This window comes from Dendrobates tinctorius, unplaced genomic scaffold (assembly GCF_039654945.1).
Source record: "Dendrobates tinctorius isolate UK_male_01 unplaced genomic scaffold, ASM3965494v1 ptg000015l, whole genome shotgun sequence".
NCBI classification, from domain to species: domain Eukaryota; kingdom Metazoa; phylum Chordata; class Amphibia; order Anura; family Dendrobatidae; genus Dendrobates; species Dendrobates tinctorius.
Genome location: NW_027361683.1, coordinates 56,809,797 through 56,830,323, shown reverse-complemented (window position 1 = coordinate 56,830,323; position 20,527 = coordinate 56,809,797).

Here is a 20,527-nt window from a genome sequence, read left to right as displayed (position 1 = left end):
CTGCTTGAAACGCGAAATGTGCTGGGAGGTGGGTGGAGTTAAGTTTACATTAAAAGAGTGGGAAGAGTTTAGGATTCAGTCATTCAGTCATTGAGTGATTCGGTCATTCAGTGATGGAGTCAGTCAGTGAGTGAGGATGCAGAAGGACAGAGAGTGAGACAGAGAAGATCCCTTGGAGAGGGATGGATGAAGGAAGTGCTGCAGCAGGCCACAGTGACCTGGGTCTGCTGGCACAAGAAAGAGACATAGAAAGAAAACCTGATTTTCCATAGAAAGAAAGGATTAGTATGGAATGTGAGGAGTAAAAGAGAGCAGAGGACGTGGGTTAGAGGAGAACCCTTCCTAGAAGTTCTAAGCGCAAGGCCGGGGCCCGGTCCCCGAGGTTGTATGGATACTAATGGTTCTGCAGCAGACACCGGAGGGATAGAAGTTGCTATCACTTTATTCCCACACAAGACTTGGGGCACAACAGCACCAGAGGAGTGAGCCGGGACTAGGTAGCAAGGAGTCCCCGAAGCAGGCTACAGCTGTCTGCCGTACAAGTAGAGTTCATAAGAACATTGGACAGGAGGAACTCCAGTGTAACTCAGTACTGGGAGTACTTCCTTTATAGGCGCTATAAGAGGAGATGTTCAGAAAGGCACATATTGGCGGAGTGTTGGAAAGGAGTATTCCATCTGTCCTGGAGGTTGACTGAGTCCCTGACCCGGAGGACACGGCACGGAGGCAGGCACCTGTTTGTACAACAGACTGTGAGTAAAGCTTTGGAACTACATGCCCTGGTGTCCTCCACTGATTCCTGCGCCAACACCTGGCACCGCTACATCTCTGTGCCTACCACTGCACCAGTCCCGCAACGTTTATCTACACTGACCTGGGACTACAGCTTCACCTGTGGGGAGCTATAACATCTTTGCTGCGCCATACCATCAGTCCCAGAGGATCTGCATGCAGCGTCGGCTTAACATCTTCCTTGCCGAACACCACAGGTGGCATCACGAACCATTCAACTTTATTCCATCATTCAATCTCCCTTTTACTTGGGCGCCCAGGACCATGGACCGGGTCACCGCTGCTGTGACACCTTCCCCCTGAGTTACCGGCCCGGTACAGAGTACCCCACAGCCCTGGGAGGGTGACCCATGCGCACGCGCACCTCTCGTACCTTGGTTCCTATCTCCTCCATGTTATGTGTGCGCTTGCGCACTCCTCTCAGTTCGGTCTCCAGGTCCGTCCTCTGTATGGTACTGGAGGACTTGACCCAGAAGCCCTAGTGATCATGTGCCATATCAGGCTACCTCTTCCTAGGGGAGGTGCCTGATTTTTGTGCTTCCTGGCTTGGTCTGCCATGTTCCTGTCTGACTGTGCGCTGTATTCGGGTCCTCTGCCTTGTACTCTGTTGTGCCTCTTGGCACACTCTCTGAACCTGCACTCTGCCTTGTACTCTGTTGTGCCTCTTGGCACACGCTCTGAACCTGCACTCTGCCTTGTACTCTGTTGTGGCTCTTGGCACACTGTCTGATCCTGTGCTCTGTCATATACTCAGTTGTGTGTTGTGAGTTCATTTTCCCCTTTGCCACTGAGGTCCGATGAACTCCCTCTTCTGGTAAAGAAAGGTAGTGAGACTGATTATCAAGCACCTGAGCCTAATGATGATGACTGGCTGAGTGGAGTTACTGACTGGATATAAGGCCACCAACGCCCTTTTGCCTTGCGGGTGATTTCTCTGAGGGATTTTTGGAGACCAGTCTGAATTCCTGCTCCTCTAAAGCTAAGTTTTCTGCGCTGCTTTTTGCATTTGTGTTTTGATTTTGTTTTGCTTTGTTTTCCTGGATTTCTGCCATTACCGGCTGGGGTGAGCTGAATTCCTTTTTGCTCTGTCTTCAGAAAATACCTGAGTACTGATATAGTATTTTTTGAAGCCTAGCATCTTCAGGGCCTTTTTCCATATCAGTCTGTTGGCTTTTGTCTTTGATAGGGTTTTGGCAGATTGCAGACAGCAACCTTCCTTTCCTGTCCTGTTTAGTTAGCTTGGGCCCCATCGTTTGCTCAGCCTATCTTTCTATCTGTGTGAGTGTTTTTTCATCTTGCTTCACCGTCATTATATGTTGGGGGCTGCCTATTACTTTGGGGTCTGCTCTGGGGCAGTTTAGATTTCCCTTTCTGTCTTTAGGCTATTTAGCTCTCCGGCTGTGATCGAGGGGTCTAGGGCACCGTAGGAACCCCCCACGGCTGCTGCTAGTTGTGTTGATAGGTTCAGGGGTCTGCAATCTGATAGTGGCCAACTTCTCTGGTTTTCTGAACGTAGCTACTATTTTTGTGTTTGCCTCCTACGGTGACTCTTTCATAACAGAATCACCCGCCATACCGCAGATCCTAGGGTACTCAATAGCAGGAAAGAATTGTATATAAAAAAAAAAAAGTGTGTATATTTTTTCCTCTATATCTCTGAGGCCATAGGGGGAATTTTTTTTTCTCTCAGTGGAGATAAAGCAATTGTCTGATCGTGTGGAGCAGCTCACTGCGGAAGTGCGGGGAATTTCCGCCTACCTTGCTCATTCACATGCTGCTGAACCAAAGATTCCTACACCTGATGTATTTTTTGGGGATCGGTCTAAATTTTTGAATTTCAAAAATAATTGTAAATTATTTTTTGCCTTGAAGCCTAACTCGTCAGGGAGCTCCGCGCAGCAGGTTAAAATTGTCATCTCTTTGCTGTGTGGCGATCCCCAGGATTGGGCGTTTTCTTTGAAACCAGATGATCCTATTCTGACTAATGTGAACGCATTTTTTCAAGCCTTGGGGTTGTTATATGACGAACCTAATGCTATTGATCAGGCTGAAAAGACCCTGCTGGCATTGAACCAGGGTCGAGATTCTGCAGAATTGTACTGTCAAAAATTTCGAAAGTGGGCGGTCCTTACTACCTGGAATGATAATGCCTTGGCTGCTCTCTTTTGGAAAGGTTTGTCAGAAGCCGTAAAAGATACTATGGTGGGATTTCCTGTTCCCTCCGGTCTGGACGATTCTATGTCATTTGCCATTCAGGTTGATCGGCGTTTGCGTGAACGCAGGATTGCACGAGAGGTGTTGCCACCAGTTGAACAGGTGTCTGAACCTATGCAACGTGATAGAGTTTTGTCCAGGGAGCAGCGTCAGGAGTTCAGAAGGCGTAATAAGCTGTGTTTTTTCTGTGGAGATGCCTCGCATATTATTTCTGTCTGTCCTAAACGAGAGAAACGCTTTGCACACACGTTTCTGTTGGTGATGTTCAACCTAAGTTTCTTCTGGCAATTACTCTGATCTGCTGCCTGTCTACATTTTCCGCCAAGGCTTTTGTGGATTCGGGAGCAGCCCTAAACCTAATCGACTTGGATTTTGCTAAACGTTGTGGATTTCCGATGACACCTCTGCGGACGCCTATCCCTTTGAGGGGGATTGATGCTACTCCTTTGGCAAAAAATAAACCTCAGTTTTGGACCCAGGTGGTAATGCGGGTCGCCCCAGACCATCAAGAAAATTGCAGATTTTTGGTGTTGCATAATCTGCATGATACCATTGTTCTGGGGTTTCCCTGGTTACAAATTCATAATCCAGTATTGGATTGGAAATCTGTGTCTGTGGTGAGTTGGGGTTGTCGGTGTGCCTTTAGTGAGGCTCCGTTGTTTTCCACCTCTCCTCAGTCGCATGATGTTCCTGATTATTTGGCAGACTTTTATGATGTATTTAGTGAGAATGAGTCTGCGTCTTTGCCTCCTCATAGGAGTTATGACTGTGCAATTGAACTGAGTCCAGGGTGTAAATTTCCCAAGGGTCGGCTCTTCAATTTATCTGTACCTGAGCACGAGGCTATGCGATCCTATATTAAGGAGGCGTTGGAGAAGGGTCATATTAGACCATCCTCTTCACCCTTAGGGGACGTTTTTTTTTTTGTGGCCAAAAAGGATGGATCATTAAGACCTTGTATTGATTATCGTGCCCTCAACAAAATTACTGTTAAATATCAGTATCCGTTACCCCTGATTTCGGATCTATTCTCTAGAGTTAAAGGTGCTTGCTGGTTTACCAAGCTTGACCTCAGGGGAGCGTATAATCTTATCCGCATTAAGCATGGGGATGAATGGAAGACGGCGTTTAATACTCCGGAGGGACATTTTGAGTACCTGGTGATGCCTTTTGGGCTCACTAATGCCCCTTCTATCTTCCAGTGCTTCATGAACGATATTTTCCGAGACTTTGTCGATAAATTTTTGATTATCTATCTGGATGATATTTTGATCTTCTCCAAGGATTGGGATTCTCATGTGGAACATATTCGGACTGTGTTCCGGATCTTGAGGGAGAATTCCCTGTATGTCAAAGGATCGAAATGCCTTTTTGGAGTACAGAGGATTTCATTTTTGGGATTTATTTTGTCTCCGTCAACTATTGAAATGGACCCGGCCAAGGTACAGGCCATTTACGATTGGGTTCAGCCCACTTCTTTGAAGGCCCTCCAGAAGTTTTTGGGTTTTGCTAATTTTTATCAGAAATTTATAGGAAAATTTTCTAGTATTGCCAAGACATTGACTGATCTGACTAAGAAGGGTGCTGATGTGTTGAATTGGTCTCCGGAGGCTGTTTCTTCCTTTCAGGAGCTGAAGCGAAGATTCACCTCCGCCCCGGTTTTGCAGCAACCTGATGTCTCACTCCCGTTCCAGGTAGAGGTGGATGCTTCTGAGATTGGTGCAGGAGCTGTTTTGTCCCAAAAGGATCCTGTAACATCTAAAATGAATCCCTGTGCTTTCTTTTCTCGAAAGTTCTCTCCATCTGAACGTAACTATGATGTGGGGAATCGGGAACTGTTGGCCATGAAATGTGCATTTGAGGAGTGGAGACATTGGTTGGAGGGAGCTAAACATCAAGTCGTGGTCCTCACTGACCACAAGAATTTGATTTACCTAGAGTCGGCTAAATGCTTGAACCCTAGACAGGCTAGGTGGGCCTTGTTTTTTACACGTTTTGATTTTGTGGTCTCTTTTCTTCCTGGAACTAAGAATGTCAAGGCAGACGCCCTCTCTAGGAGCTTCTTTGCTGATTCTCCTGTGGTGACCAAGCCTGCTACCATCTTAGGCGAAGGGGTAGTTCTTTCTGCCATTTCGCCCGATTTGAGACATGCTCTGGAAGAGTTCCAGGAGGACAAACCTGAACGTTGTCCCAGTGGAAAGTTGTATGTTCCTGACCAGTGGAAGAAGAGAGTGATGTCTGAAGTTCATTGCTCTGCATTGGCTGGTCATCCAGGTATTTTTGGTACTAGAGATCTGGTGAGTCGGTCTTTTTGGTGGCCCTCCTTGTCTCGTGATGTCAGGAATTTTGTGCAGTCCTGTGGGACTTGCTCCCGGTCTAAATCGTGTTCTCGCTCTAGTGGGTTGTTGATGCCTTTGCCTGTCCCCAGGAGGCCATGGACCCATATTTCAATGGATTTCATCTCTGATATGCCTGTCTCTCAAAGAATGACTGTTATTTGGGTGATTTGTGATAGGTTCTCTAAGATCGTTCATCTTGTACCACTCCCTAAGTTGCCGTCTTCCTCTGAGTTGGTGCCCCTGTTTTTGCAACAGGTAGTTCGCTTGCACGGAATTCCTGAGAACATTGTATCTGACAGAGGAGTTCAGTTTGTGTCTAGATTTTGGAGGACTTTCTGTTCCAAGCTGGGAATTCAGTTGTCCTTCTCCTCTGCTTTTCACCCTCAGACCAATGGGCAGACAGAGAGAACGAACCAGACCTTGGAGTCGTATTTGAGATGTTTTATTTCCGCTAATCAGGATGATTGGGCTTCATTTTTGCCCTTGGCCGAATTTGCTTTAAATAATAGAGCTAGTTCTGCCACTTTGATGTCACCTTTTTTTTGTAACTTTGGGTTTCATCCTCGATTTTCTTCAGGGCAGGTGGAGCCTTCTGCCTGCCCAGGTGTTGACTCTGTGGTGGAGAGAATGCACCAGATCTGGGACCAAGTGGTGGATAAGTTATCTCTCTCCCAGGAAAAGGCCCAGCGGTTTTCCAACCGACATAGGACCATTGGTCCCCAGTTTAAGGTTGGTGATATGGTGTGGCTATCATCAAAAAATATTGCTATGAAGGTGGCTTCTCCTAAGTTTAAGCCTAGATTTATTGGACCTTACAAGATTTTGGAGATTATTAATCCGGTCTCTTTTCGTTTGGCTCTTCCTGCCACATTTAAAATCCATAATGTGTTCCATAAGTCCTTGTTGAAGAGGTTTGTTGAACCAGTTGTTCCGGGGGTGGCACCTCCAGACCCTGTATTGGTTGAAGGTAACATGGAATATGAGGTAGAGAAAATACTGGATTCCCGTCTGGCTAGACGGAGACTCCAGTATTTGGTTAAGTGGAAGGGTTATGGTCAGGAGGATAATTCCTGGGTCTCTGCCTCTGATATTCATGCCAAAAGATTGGTGCGTGCTTTTCATCGGGCTCACCCTGATCGCCCTGGTGGCGTGGTTGAGGGTTCGGTGACCCCTCCTCAAGGGGGAGGTACTGTTGTGAGTTCATTTTCCCCTTTGCCACTGAGGTCCGATGAACTCCCTCTTCTGGTAAAGAAAGGTAGTGAGCCTGATTATCAAGCACCTGAGCCTAATGATGATGACTGGCTGAGTGGAGTTACTGACTGGACATAAGGCCGCCAACGCCATTCTGCCTTGCGGGTGATTTCTCTGAGGGATTCTTGGAGACCAGTCTGAATTCCTGTTCCTCTAAAGCTAAGTTTTCTGCGCTGCTTTTTGCATTTGTGTTTTGATTTTGTTTTGCTTTGTTTTCCTGGATTTCTGCCATTCCCTGCTGGGGTGAGCTGAATTCCTTTTTGCTCTGTCTTCAGAAAATACCTGAGTACTGATATAGTATTTTTTGAAGCCTAGCGTCTTCAGGGCCTTTTACCATATAAGTCTGTTGGCTTTTGTCTTTGATAGGGTTTTGGCAGATTGCAGACAGCAACCTTCCTTTCCTGTCCTGTTTAGTTAGCTTGGGCCCCATTGTTTGCTCAGCCTATCTTTCTATCTGTGTGAGTGTTTTTTCATCTTGCTTCACCGTCATTATATGTTGGGGGCTGCCTATTACTTTGGGGTCTGCTCTGGGGCAGTTTAGATTTCCCTTTCTGTCTTTAGGCTATTTAGCTCTCCGGCTGTGATCGAGGGGTCTAGGGCACCGTAGGAACCCCCCACGGCTGCTGCTAGTTGTGTTGATAGGTTCAGGGGTCTGCAATCTGATAGTGGCCAACTTCTCTGGTTTTCTGAACGTAGCTACTATTTTTGTGTTTGCCTCCTACGGTGACTCTTTCATAACAGTTGTGCCTCCTGGCATACACTCTGACCCTGTGCTCTGTCTTATACTCAGTTGTGTCTGCTGGCAGACACTCTGATCCTGTACTTTGTCTCATACTCAGTTGTGCCTCCTGGCACACGCTCCAATCCTGTACTCTGTCTTATGCTCAGTTGTGCCCTCTGGCACACACTCTGCTCCTGTACTCTGTTACACCTCCTGGCACACCTGCTGCCTAACTCCGTACTGTGACGTGCTCCTTTGCACGCATTCTGCTTTGCTCACACCCGGACGTACTAGTCGCTGCACGCCATACGTACTCCCGTGTGCACGCCTTGTGTTCCCGAGTACACCCTGTACCGTCCTGTACACGTATTCCTGTGCCCTCGCTTTACATGGTCCTGCAGACTCACTCACTCGTGTCTCCTGTGAGCCGGCCACCTGGTGCCAGCAGTCATGGTACCTCACCCCCTGGGGCTTGCCCCTGACACTCCCTGTATAGGGGTGGTCCTCACTAGGTCAGCTCGCCCTGGGAGGGTTGGTGCCACGGCCCAGAGGGTCCACTCCAGGAGTCGTCACAGTTAATTTGGTTAAAATAATCTGTCAGATGATTGATTAGATCAGGTTTAAAATATTTATAATAGTCAATTGAAAAACCGTCCGGGCCTTGGCTTTTCCCCCCAGGACACCGGTTTATCGCCTCCTCTACTTCCTCCTTAGTTATGGGGCTGTTTAGGAAATGGATTTGGGATTCTGTAACTTGGGAAAGGGCTAAGTCTTTTAAAAAGGTCTGGATTTTGGTGATCTTATCTTCGGAGGATACATATTTAGTGTTCAAATTATATAGGTTTGATTAAAAGTCCGAAAAGGTTTTAGCAATGCCTTCCATTTTATAAAGCATCTGATCTTTGTTGTTTTTAATTTTAAGTATGTGTGTAGAGTTAATTTGTTTTTTAATAGAATTTGTTAGGTTTTATTTATTTGCTGATAAATAGTTTCTGAAACGAGAATATGTGAGGAATTTCTCATATTTCTGGTTTAACAGGGCTTTTAGTTCAATTCTTAAGTTGTAGAGATCTTTCTCTAACGAAGATAGCTGTGTTAATTTATGTGTTTCTTCTAGTTTTTTTTATTTGGGATAGTTTTAGAAGTATCTCCTTTTTCTTTCTTTGATCTCGAGCCTAATTCAATAAGGAGTCCCCTAATTACTGCCTTGTGAGCCTCCCAGATGTTTAAATTCTCAAAACAATGAAAAACATCAGTAAGGTCAAACAACTTCACTAGTATATAACAAGGACCCTTACAACACTTAATAGATATGGATATGCATAAAAACCTTTAATGAAGCCTAAATAGTAGACAATACAACCACACAATAAACAAACAACCATGTCACCTATTGTGCCCTACAATGGGGTCCTGATGTCAAAGTTGCCTAACAACGGAGGTTGGCACCCTAAACATAATCGAGATTGGCGCCCCCGTTCCACGACGGCTGTACCCTAAAACTCCTAAATAGCTCTGAATATGTGCCACAAACGGTCAATCAATTATTCAGAAAAGGAGTGTATAGGGGTTGCCAAATAGGTAGCTGAATTGGCAACAATAGAAAAAGTGCAAAAATAGTGCAAAAAGACAAGACAAAAAAAGTGACAAGTGCAAATAGAGTATCTCACTATCTGTCCCCTGTATCTGTATACCTTCCTGTCAGCGGAGGTTGGCACCCTACTGGTCAGCGGAATGGCGCCCCCGCTCCACGACGGCTTACCCTAGAAATACCCTGATATGACTTTTAAATTCAATACCGGGTAGCATAACAATATACATGGAAAGAAAAAAGGATAAATAATCCTTGTTAGATCAATATGAAAGCATTGTTGATAACAAATAGATGCATCCATCTATCTACCTCCTGATGATCCTGTTGGGAGAAAGGCGTTGAGGTTTTTGCCTATCCTGCATCAAAATCTGAGTATCCCTCTATTTGTTATCAACAATGCTTTCATATTGATTTAACAAGGATTATTTATCCTTTTTTCCTGGGGGAACTCGGTACTGGGCCCGTCGACTTCCATGGGGGACGGTGTCATGGCGGCGGCGACCCGATCCGTGGCCTAGAGGCGTCCAGTAATAAAATAGGGAAAAGTTGTGTGGTATTTATGTGGTAAAAAAATGAAAATAAAGTTATTAGATGGTGAAATACGTGACGCCACCTGTGGTATTCTAGTCAGCGGTGACCAGCGCTGCGGTGTTGCTTCTCTGGGATGGATGTTGGGCGCAGCTATGATGTTGTAGCCCTCCACAGGTAGGGCTGTAGTCCCAGGGCAAAGATGTTAAATAAATAAATAGTAAAAGTGGCTGTGAACGTTGGGGTGCAGATAAATGAGAGAAAGACACAGAGAGGTGCAGTTTCTTTTCCTTTTACTGGTAATAGGTTGCAGTCCGGGGTACCACATACAGGTGATGGAATGAGTCCGGCTCACCTGGAGGCATTCAGGGGATCCACCTTGCCTGGTGGGGATTTAGGACCTTCCTTTCTGTGCTTTGTGTGTGGGTCTCCGCTGTATATAACTATGCTGCGACCCTCTATTCGTGATGGTTTTACTAACCTGTACGACTGCCAGCGTGAGCCTATTCCACGGGTACCGTTCTCTTGACCGTCGGCCCCGGGCTACTTATCCGCTGCCATGCCCTCAGGTGATCAATGTGTACAGGGATTTACAATCCCCTGTACTTTCAGATTCGGCTATCAGGGCATACAGTTCCTGTCAGCCTAGGACTCTGATGTCCCTTTTCTCTTTATTAGCGCTTCACTCAGGGGTCTGCTATTGTATTGCCAACTGTTCAGCAATAAAGGTTCGGATACAGCTTTAAAGAAGGCTACTACTTGGATATAACACAAATTTATTATACAATGATTAATTTAAATGATAAAACACCAAATTAATGGAATCATACAATTATTATGAATTATAGTACATAGAGAAATAAGTATCCATACTATACATTACCAAGAATTGTTGCATCACTTCTCTACTGGAGGGACCACAGTGTCGAGAAGGAAAATACTCTGGTCTTGTCATCACAGAAACCGTGCACCCACGATAGCTTCAGGAAATGTCCCTTCCCTCACTGACACAGGGTCCACCTTTTTATACACAACACTCCCACATTACAACTGTGCAGTATGTTTAGTCTGCATCAGAATCTTGAATCTGCACAAGACTTTAAGGTCTGTTTGTTATAGACTACTGCAATCTTAGTGTGTTTGCACCAACCAGAGATTTGTTTGCCATTAGTATGTCTCTTAACAATAGCACAATGCATCAGGGTTGTTTTGCTACTGATTATAACCCAGGCTCTGTTTGTCAAAGTTGTCTTTCAGTGTTGAAAGTTCAACATATGTTGCTTGTTACAAAGTTAACTCTTCATGCTCATAGCATAACGCTCTAAGATGGTAACATATGGGCAGCATGACTTCCATAATCACCTATTCTGAAAACTGGATACCTATCGTAACCCAGACACACACACATACATGTCAGATATGTATCACAATCGGTCCTCGATTATGGATGTCATGCATGATCATTGCTACATGAGACCATCACATTTTGGTCTCTCTTGTCAATCGAGAATCATACTGTTACCGAGCACAAGACTTCCTTGTTCAAGCAGCATAAATATTCATTATCTATACAGTTGTTATTCCTATTGTCCTAGCACATATGTAAGAATACACCACACAGAATTAGTTGGAAAGTTCCTTCCCAGCAACCACCCCCCAAGTGAAAGTATTCAGTATCTATCACTGTTTGTCAACAAGGGTCACTTGCGTGCAAATCAGGATAATGAATCTTTGAAACACAGAGCTTCAAAGACCACAGAACAATTCCTTGTCTTACGGTATTGACACAGAGCAAACGCTTTGTGGCTCAGTGTCAAAGTTCAGCATTAATGATATTACACCATAGTATATTGCAATATAGTGTTTGGATTCAAACAACCATATTTCATATTTGCAATACTTTCCACCCTTGGTCTAATGACCACACTATATCAAAGCATATAAACAATATATTACAATATGTAGGCTATAAGATATCCATATTTTTATTAGCAACACAGCTATATGCAGTATTTTAGCTCCCCCTAGAGTCTCTCAGTCTCTGCTCTTGTCCTTTCCCTCTTCACAGATCAGCTCTGCCTATCGAGCTCCTCACCGATCAGCTCCCTGTCTTCCTCTGACAGGATCTTCCAGAAAGATCTCTTTTACCTCATGTCCTCACGTTTAACTGTCATAATTTGTCCTCACAGCTCACAACTGTTTCGTTTCCATGACAACTCCTCAGCTGACTTCTAGCTGACTCACCAACCCCTTCTGCTGGCCAGAATTTATAAGGCATCTCCCTTTTCTGACCTACAGCAGGAAATTGTGATTTTTAATCTCTGTTACCTGGCATGGAGTCCCTTTCTGCCTCCAATCATGACTTTACCCATTAGAGGGAAGTAATGTCACTGTGACAAGCGGACTCTGGGGTGTCACATATGTAGCTTAGAATGAATTAAGGGTATGAGTAACTATTTGTAGTTGAGGACAGTAGACTCCCGGTGAGTCTTATTTAAGCGGGTATAGTCATGGATGTAATATGATCTCTTCAAGTCTAGAAACATGAACTAAAATATACCTGTGAAATTATTATAATATAGATAGCTATCGATATACCCCACTAACCCTCTACTCCCCACCCCATTGGAAGAAGAGGAGGAAGCGAGAGAGAAAGAAGAGGCACGACTCATAAGGTGTTCTAAGGAAGGAGAACTAACCAAAGAAACATTTTTAAAATATACTATATAACATTTCAACTAAGGAGGGAGGAGAAAGAAAACCAAAGTCAAATCCACTGTAGGGGCTCTAACTGTTGTATTAGTCAATGCTTCCGTATGGATTTGACATGTCAGCCCATTTCATCTTCCTCTCTCCCGTCTCTGTTGGGTGTTTTTTTAGGATTTCAGTTTAGTATTTTCTTTTTCAGCTTAGAAGGGGTTACTGTGGACCATTTTTCCAGGTTTGGGAGAGGTGGCAGGTTAAGGAATTCTTCCGCTGTTGTCCAATCTGGAAAGTGGAGGTCTGTGAGATCCAGCTTCTTTAGTACGAACGGCAGATCATCAGGGGTTCTGACTATCAAAGTCTTATTGTTTAAGGGTATTGCCAGGCCGAATGGAAAGAGCCATCTGTAGACAAGGCTTTTGCTTCTTATTGCTCGTGTTAAGAGTTGAAGTTGTCTTCTTAATCCAGAGTCAGTTTTGTAAGATCTTGGAATATTTGAACCTCATTTTCATCGAATTCAATTTTATTCTTGTCTCTCGCTTTTTGATAAATTTCTTCCTTTATTTTGAAGCTTTGAAAATAACACAGAATATCTCTTGGTCTTTCTGGACCTACTGGCTTTGGTCTGTAGACCCTGGGTCGCCCTCCCAGGGCTGTGGGGTAATCGGTACCAGGCCGGTCTCTCAGAGGGGAATGTCAAAGCAGCGGGGACCCGGTCCGTGGCGCTGGGCGCCCATGTAAAAGGGGTTAGGTTGGGAATAAAGTCTATAAAGGATTCGTGACGCCACCTGTGGTGTTCGGCAAGGGAGGTGTTAAGCCGACGCTGCAAGCAGATCCTCTGGGACAGATGGTGTAGTGCAGCAATGATGTGATAGCCCTCCACAGGTAGGGCTGTTGGTCCCAGGGCAGTGTAGATAGATGGTTAGAAAGAAGGTGCAGTGTTTGGCGCAGAGCTGTAGCAGTGCTGAGGATGTTGCAGGAAGGAGGCAGGGACACAACAGGGTGCAGTTTCTTTACCTTTACTTGGCAAACGCAGTCCAGGGTCGTGATTACTGATGGCACAGGAGCAGGTTAGCCTGGAAGCAACTCAGGAATCTCTCTATCAGATGGGTTGTGTAGTCTCCTTCCTAGCGCTGGCTTGAGGTACATGCAGTACAATGTTACACTGAAGTTCCTTCTTCTTATCTTCTCTTAGAACTACGTCATATGGCAGACAGCTGTAGCCCTCTATCTCTCTTGGCTCACCAGTCGCTGTTGTGCCTCCGAGTCTTAGGTGGGAATAGAGCATTTACAGCTTCCTATTCCTCTGGTTTCTGTTGCAGGACCTTCAGTATCCTTACAACTGTGGAGACCAGGCTCCAGATCATGCGCTATCACTGGGAGGGAGCTCTCTCTTCTCAGCTCGACCTCCAGCTTCTCTCCACACATCTACACACGTTGCCCTCCTCACACTAACTATTTTCCCTTCCTGGCCCCCAGAGCGCGCTCCTCCCCCAATCCTGTTCAGAGCTCCCTCTGCTGGCCTGGAGTGGGAACTATGTTGCATGAAAATGATTAACTGTTAGAGATACCCTTCATTGCTTCCAAGCCTGACATCACCCTCCCTGGAGGAAGGCAATGCCACTGTGGTGGCCATTCTCCTGGGGGCGCCACATTCCCCCTAGTGCAATTCAGCACTCCTGGGCTGATGAAAAACATGTAAAACATATAAACAATAAGAACAATTAGAAAGGTAACAAGATTAAGAAAAATGAAAAATTTACAAAAACCAAGAGCTCCAAAAATAGTCCTGTGATGATAAGTCCAAGCATCAACGTCCATGGTCAATTCCTGGGCAAATGGTGAACTATTTACAAGAGTAGTGATCACACACAGTCCAGTGGTCCAAAATGTCCATAAAAACAAATGGGAAATTCAAAAAGAAAAGGAACAATCTTGCAGAATATCTGTAGGCACAAAACTTAAACAGTTACATATATACATTAACAGGTTAATATTCACAGTACTTGCATAACTTGCTTAGACACGAAACCTAAGGGGTGGTATACCTTGTGTAGTGCAGGTAGACCTGTGTATCTCTGGTGTAGTGGGTAAACTGGATAGTAGTCTGCGAACTCTTAGACTCACCATGGGTATGACAGATTCACCACTGGCAAGGCGAGGGTTCTCTGGCCTCTGGCTCCACTGCTGGTATGGCATCTGCTACCTGAACTTCCTGATTTTCAGAGTTCTCTTGAGTCACGTCTTCTTGTACTACCAGTTGGGGAAATGTCAACACTGGCACCACTATGGCATAATTTACTTTAGTCCAATTTGCGGGGAATTCTCCAAGTATAGTGCTGACCTTTTCTTCTTCTATGGGTTGGATGTTGCTTTGTTCTTCCACTCTTTCTTTTAACTGGTCAGGACATAATTTCAAATGATCCCTCGATATTGCTGCTGAGGTTTCTCCTCCATCCTTGCTAATAAGGCACACCTTGGTATTGTCAAAGTTTGAGGGTAGAATGGTGTAAGGTTCAGCTTCCCATTGGTCATCCAATTTATGCAGTCTTCTTTTCCTCTTGAGGACTTGTTCTCCTGGTGACAAGGGAACTGCAGGTGCATGTTGGTTTGGGTCGCCCTCGCACACCCAGGGCAGCGGGGTACTCGGTACCGGGCCGGTGTCAAGGTGGGAATGTGTCACAGCAGCGGTGACCCGGTCCGTGGCCCTGGGCGCCCAATATCAATGGCGGTGATGTTAATGGTGTTAAAGTTTATTAGAATAGTTTGTGATGCCACCCGTGGTGTTTGGCAAGTAAGATGTTGAGCCAACGCTGCATGCAGATCCGCTGGGACTGATGGTGTGGTGTAGCAAAGATGGTGTGGCTCCCCACAGGTAGAGCAGTAGTCCCAGGGCAGTGTAGGGGCAATGGATGAGGAGAGGCGCAGAATGGTATAGATGTTGTTACTCAGGTGTAGCGGTGCTGGAATAACTGGAGGACACCAGGGTGTGCGGTTCCAAAGCTTTACTCACTGTTTGCAGTTCACTCAACTGCCTGCCTCCATACCGTGTTCTCCAGGTCAGGGCTCCAGCCAACCTCCAGGCAGGATAGGATTCTCCCTTCCACACTCCACCAACATGTACCTTACTGAACGACTCCTCCAATGTGCCTTTAGGTGCGAAGCACTCCACTACTTAGTTACCCTGGAATGCCTCTCTCTAGGTGTTCCTAGTCTTTACTTGTATGACAGACAGCTGTAGCCTGCTTCGGGGACTCCTCACTGCATCCCGGCTCTCTATTCAGTTGCTGTTGTGTCCCAAGTCTATGATGGGAGCAAGGTGTTAGCAGCTCACTACTCCTCCGGTCTGTTGCCGGACATAAAGATCCAATCAACCTCGGGGACCGGGCCCCGGCCTTTGCGCTCTCTGGACTGGAAGGGTTCTCTATCTTTCTTCAACCAGCTTCCCACCATCCTTCTATTCTCCTTCCTTCCGATCTGGTCTATCTCTCTTATGGAAGGTTAGGTTATCAATCTTATCAGTCTCTTTCTCTAGTCTTTCTCGTGCCAGCAGCCCAGATCACTGGGACCTGCTGCAGCACGTCCTTCAGACACCCATCTTCTCTCTTCTCTCACTAACCAACTCTCTAACCAACAACTCTCACTCTTCCCACTCTTTTATATCATCTCACTCCACCCGCCTCCCAGCACATCTCGTGTTACGAAGCAGGGTTCCACGAGGGGTGCTCTGCTAACCTCCAGCCTGAAGCTGTTAGGTGGCCCCACTGAACTATCCTGTGTGTGGAATGCAGGTGTGGAGCGTGGTCAGGAGTTCCCACCTTACCTGGATGGTGGGGCACTACACCTTAGGAGAAGGTGTAGTACCTCTGTGGCGAGTGAAGCCTCAGGGGCGCCACATACCCCCGTTAAACATAGCACGTCCGCGGGCTGTAAGACAACAAAAGGTACAATACAGGAACACACAAAAAATTTTAAATGCTATTCAACAATACTTATCTAATCTTCCTAATGTAGGAGGCACATTTCTTAAACGTTACAAACAGGTTTTACTTCCTATCTTAGTACCACAAATTTACTTAAGTGCAATTCCTAGCTCAAAGTGCAATTATTCTTTCTCTCTCTTTCTACTGGACGCAAGACACTGACCATCTGTACTTGGCCTGTCACCTGTCATTTTCAATTCTTCAGTCTTTATTCAATTCTCACATTCTATCTCAAAACTTTTCTAATTCCCTGTATCAAATATTCTTTAAAAGACATTTACTTTTCACAAGACATAACATTATCAAATACGTTATCATAAAACATTCAAAAATTCTTGCAAAGTGCTGAACACTGCTCCCAGCCGGGCTTTCTTGCAGTGTCCCTTGAGGTAGACATCATTCTTCGAAAAGTGTCCATGCAAAAACATTATCTTCGCAAAGTGTCTATATATGTAAAACCAAGAAAGGGCACCTAAAGAGGTGCAACTATTTACAATGAAAGTTTTTGGATCAATCAGCATCTATGATCTCCACAGTTCCATTTCAAACAACGCTGCCAATCAAAAACTGGGCAACATGGTGCAACAAACCCTCCTGGGTATCAAGATTTAGTAAATTATTTCAACGGCTACCAGATTCCAAGTAGTCATTAGCAATCCGCAGGTACTCCTCTTCCCACGGTGTCAAGCCAAAGATCTTTGGTTTGAGCTGCTAAACTGGAGGTGATGCATTAGCAGCCTGGTTCTTGGAAACAGGTACCTGAGCAGTCTGTGGGGTACCGGTGGATGAAGCACTGACTGATCTTGATGGCAGGTACTTCTCGATGAACTCTGCAGGGATACGTCGTACATTCAGGGCGTACCATCCCCTGAGTCCCTCATGCCGGGTAAAGGTCACATACTCCCCAGGCTGCAGGTCTCTTCTAGGGTGTCCTTTAGCAAGTGGGATTCAACGTCCCTCTGATTAAAGAACAAGTCACTTATCCTCTTGGGGTCTGCAATAAATCCAAACCCCCATTTTTGATTGACATTAAGGACCTGCCCCCATCCTGTGGCATCCTGGGAACCGTAATACCCAGCACAGGCCCTCTCTTTCCTGCTCAAATCCGGGCCCAGTACAGCCATTCTCCTCTGCTCCCTCTCCCAATACTCATCTGCTAGCTTTTTAATGGTGGCTCGGCAATAGGTCTCATTCTGCTCCTCCCGGGACCTGCTTTGGCCTACTGGGGCCTGCGGTTCCACCGTTGGGGGTTCCGGTATCTTCACCCGGGGACTGGCTTCCCGGTCTCAGACCAGGTCTAACACAACCTGGCCGGCCCTTGCAACAGTGGGGCAACACCGGGTCTTCTCAGGTGAAGGGGCACCGGACATACCTGAGGTCTCCCGGCGGTGCGGCCTCTGCTCCGGTGCGGATGATGAAGGAGCAGTCGCGGGTTCTGGATCCACATGGGTCTCTGTGGGGACCGGCGCAGCCGCGCCAGGTCCAGGTGGGAGCTCTGCTTCCACGCCCGGGTCCTCCGGTAACCTCTCCGGGCTGGCGGTGCTCAACCGCACGATCAAAGTAGATGTGAAGGTCAGCGCGGCCTGGGGACAGTCCAATGCGGTGGCAGCGGGTACCGATGGAGAGGGTGGTACCGCCGGTGTAGGCCCCGCCGGGGCGTGCTGCTGTCTCAGCTTCTCCAAAGCTTCCTTCTTCTGATGCAGACGGGTGGTCAGTTCCAGAATTTCCTCGGCTAATTGCCGGCAGTTCATTCGGGAATCAGGGTTGGAGCCGTGAGCCATGGCGCCGGGGAGATTCAGATCCCCGCGCTCCACAGGCCTCCTTCCCTTGCTCTCCAAGATGGCGTTCTGGTGTTCTTCCTCTTGCTCCGCCCTTCTGCTCGCCACTGGCTTTCTCTGCCCCTCCTTCCGGGAGCGGCGTCTTCTTCCAGCGCCTCCATACCAAGCCAGTATAAGAACCCCTCAGGGGGTGGGCCATGCATCGGTCAAATAGTAATTCAGGCAGGGACGGCCCAAGACTCTTCGCGGTCTTTTCTTAGGACCTCCCATCTCTTCACGCCCTTCTTCTCCGCGCCAGCGGCCATTTCTAATGTCCATTTTACAGTCTATTAAATTTGGTCTTCTGCACATTTTCAAAAGTTGTAAATCCAAGGCACACAGAACCCCGTGGCATCGGGTCTCATCATCCTGTTCGTGACACCAAAATTGGGTCGCCCTCGCACACCCAGGGCAGCGGGGTACTCGGTACCGGGCCGGTGTCAAGGTGGGAATGTGTCAGAGCAGCAGTGACCCGGTCCGTGGCCCTGGGCGCCCAATATCAAAGGCAGTGATGTTAATGGTGTTAAAGTTTATTAGAATAGTTTGTGATGCCACCCGTGGTGTTTGGCAAGTAAGATGTTGAGCCAATGCTGCATACAGATCCGCTGGGACTGATGGTGTGGTGCAGCAAAGATTGTGTAGCTCCCCACAGGTGGAGCTGTAATCCCAGGGCAGTGTAGGGGCAATGGATGAGGAGAGGCGCAGAATGGTATAGATGTTGTTACTCAGGTGTAACGGTGCTGGAATAACTGGAGGACACCAGGGTGTGCGGTTCCAAAGCCTTACTCACTGTTTGCAGTTCACTCAACTGCCTGCCTCCGTACCGTGTTCTCCAGGTCAGGGCTCCAGCCAACCTCCAGGCAGGATAGGATTCTCCCTTCCACACTCCGCCAACATGTACCTTACTGAACGACTCCTCCAATGCGCCTTCAGGTGCGACGCTCTCCAGTACTTAGTTACCCTGGAATGCCTCTCTCTAGGTGTTCCTAGTCTTTACTTGTATGACAGACAGCTGTAGCCTGCTTCGGGGACTCCTCACTGCGTCCCGGCTCTCTATTCAGTTGCTGTTGTGTCCCAAGTCTATGATGGGAGCAAGGCGTTAGTGGCTCACTACTCCTCCGGTGTCTGTTGCCGGATATAAAGATCCAATCAACCTCGGGGACCGGGCCCCAGCCTTTGCGCTCTCTGGACTGGAAGGGTTCTCTATCTTTCTTCAACCAGCTTCCCACCGTCCTTCTATTCTCCTTCGTTCCGATCTGTTCTATCTCTCTTATGGAAGGTTAGGTTATCAATCTTATCAGTCTCTTTCTCTGGTCTTTCTCGTGCCAGCAGCCCAGATCACTGGGACCTGCTGCAGCACGTCCTTCAGACACCCATCTTCTCTCTTCTCTCACTAACCAACTCTCTAACAAACAACTATAACTCTTCCCATTCTTTTATATCATCTCACTCCACCCGCCTCCCAGCACATCTCGTGTTACGAAGCAGGGTTCCACGAGGGGTGCTCTGCTAACCCCCAGCTTGAAGCTGTTAGGTGGCCCCACTGAACTATCCTGTGTGTGGAATGCAGGTGTGGAGCGTAGTCAGAAGTTCCCACCTTACCTGGATGGTGGGGCACTACACCTTAGGAGAAGGTGCAGTACCTCTGTGGCGACTGAAGCCTCAGGGGCGCCACAGTTATAGTGCCTTTCTTGTTTTTGTCTTGCTTGAGCTAGACTCTTCTCCACACATTCTTGTACTCTACAGTACTGTTGTTGCCTTTCTGTATCCCAGTCAGCATCTGGTGATGTTACTTCAGGTGTCAGGACTTCCATGTCCAAATCAATAGGCAACTTGCCTGGCCTCGCTCTCATTAGGTAGGCTGGGGTGCAGTTGGTGGAATTCACAGGAATGTGGTTGTAGAGGTCTACCAGATCTGGCAATTTTTCTGGCCACAGATTCCTCTCCTCCAAAGGCAAGGTATTCAGTAGGTCAATCACTACCTGGTTCATCTTTTCACACATGCCATTTGTCTGTGGATGGTACGGTGTTGTCCTGATCTTCTTGCAACCGTACAAGTTACAGAATTCCTGGAACACTTCTGCCTCAAAGGCGGGACCTTGATCTGTAAGCACTAGCTCAGGATATCCATCTGGTCTACAGAAGTGCTCTGGCTGCTGTCCTGGCTGTTTGATCTTTGACAGGCACAACTACCAGGAATCTTGAGTAGTGGTCCACGATGGTAAGAGCACAGAAGTAGCCTGGCTTGGGACCAGCTTCACATGGTCCAGGGCGACCAACTCGAGTGGCTGTTTGGCTATTATTGGCTGTAGAGGAGCTCTCTGGTTGTTTCGATCCTTTCTGCACAGGTTACATGGTCCACACTCCCGGCACCACTTTTCAATGGCTTTCCTCATACCAGCCCAGTAGAATCTCTCCCGAAGCAATGCTTCCAACTTCTTCCATCCAAAGTGGCCAGCTCCATTGTGGTATGCTTCTAAGACCATTGATGCCTCTCTCTTTGGGACTACCACCTGCCAGACCAGCTCATGAGTGCGGGCATTGATACTCCTCCGACACAGCTTTCCTTCATAGATGAACAGTCG